Genomic DNA, 2106 nt, shown 5'->3' on the forward strand with positions numbered 1-2106 from the left:
AGTATGTATATGAGACTTCATTGACAGCGTTGCATAACGGATTGTCAGAATTCAATTTCTGATTTTAACGGAAAGGTGACACGATGAGAGAAAGATCCCAACACACAAACCAACGTTCTGTTATACCCTAATGTTATTCAGGATCAACACACGATTAGATGACGATATATTCTAAACTTTACGCAAAAAAATGGAAGGGTACTTTCTTGTCACATGTAAAGTCATCTCGGAATATGAAATGCGATGGAGGAAAAGGGTGAAGGAGGGAGACACTGTCGAAAATAGACCATTTTCTGTCCTTGCCATCCTCTCCCACTTTCTGTACCCTTCTCATCGGGGCAAAGCCCTGTAAGATAACGGGTAGGGAAGTGGAGAAAGTGTCATCACCCAGACCAACTCAACTCTTCGGTCCCTGTAATCATCTAACCTTTTAGAGAGTAAGTAGGTCGAACCGCCATGTGAGCGAAGGCGTGGAAGGAAATTCTCTAAGAACAGCTGCCGAGACTCTTGACAAGAGCTAACCCAGGATGAAGAACGTGTCTCTGGCCTTCCTTAATTAATGTGTAAACACCTTTGTAAAGTCCTTGCGTGTAAAACAGGTCCTCCTTCCACATAGAGTTTCGGATCTGTGCCGTGTATAAGAAACACATTTAGATGTAAACATGTGCACTTGTACACACATATGTTTGCGTCCTGACATTTGTTTGTCTTAGGAATCTGGTTTATGATTTTTTTTTTATACTGGACACAAAGGCGACATATCAGCCATGAATATCCATAGCAACAAGCAATATTAAAAGTACAATATCAAAAGAAAGGGAGAGAGGAAAAAAGACAGCAATTAGCACAATTACTTCCAGCCCAATCCTATGAAAGCCCACCGGCATGTAACCCACCAGTTATATAATCCACTATACCCCCTCCTCTCCCATCCATGAATTTTGGCTGATGTCCATGACTTCTCAGAATGCACTTCCTATACGAGATTCTGTAACTTCAAATTTAATATTTGTTGGCAAAGAATCTTTTCTACAGCATCAAAGCGTACGAAAAAATGGGGAAAGAATATGGAAAGGGCAGGGAAAGAAGAATAAAAATGGAGGAAGAATGACGATAGAGAAGTAAGAAGAGGAGAAAAGGAAAACCACAGGAGATGGGAGAAAGAAGAAAAAATGAGCGATAAGGGAACCAGAGAAGGATTAAAGACTGAAAGAAGAGCGAGGAAGAGGGGAATAAAGCAAACACAGAGAAATAGCAAATAAGATAGGAACGGGAGAAGTAAACAGCAAAAGACAAATTAGGAGAGAGGAGAAAGATAAAACAGGAATTAAAGTACGTAATTCTTAAAGAAATGCTGTGGCACAAAATGAAACTGGAAAAACGATCATAATTTTATACATATAACCACAATACACAATATATGAGTCTCTGAGTAATTATGTGTTTGAGTAGTGAATAGGTTTCCATGTCTACCTCTAGCAGTGATTGTACTGGTGTGTGCAAATGTATGTTTATTTATGTCTGCATCAGTTTTCGTTCGTTCGAATATCAAAAGATTGGGATAGAGCAGAGAAAAAAAATCATAAAGAGCCGAGAAAAGGTCAAAGTGATTTGAGACCGGGGTCCGGCCAGGGCCTGCGAGGGCTCTTTTAGTGGGCGTTGTCTCGATTAGTATCGTTCAGACAGTGTCGTGAATCAGACGGGAAATGAATGAAAATTACAAGCCCTGAGACTCGCAGCTCACCTGTCTCGTCGACATCACAACGAAAATCGAATTCTATATGTCACGGTAATGATGTATTATTAATGTTATTAACTTAGTTGTGTGGCCTTGTTGACCAGGCTGACCTTAGTCCATCAGGAAGCACGAGTCACCCCTCCCCCATCAGCCTTCCCATTCCGTTCATCCTTATCCCTCTCTCTCTTTCTCTAGATAGTTTTCTCTTTTCTCTCTGTTCGTAATTTCTTCTACAAAACAAGCGTGAATTGAAATTCTGGATGAGGACGGAGCTGAGCGAAGAAGGGTTTAAATATCACATTGAATGTTGAAAGAAAAAAGCAGTAGATATTTCGTTTTCTAAAACACATATTACCTAACTCTATCCC

This window comes from Penaeus monodon, chromosome 15 (genome assembly GCF_015228065.2).
Source record: "Penaeus monodon isolate SGIC_2016 chromosome 15, NSTDA_Pmon_1, whole genome shotgun sequence".
Taxonomy (NCBI): Eukaryota; Metazoa; Arthropoda; class Malacostraca; order Decapoda; family Penaeidae; genus Penaeus; species Penaeus monodon.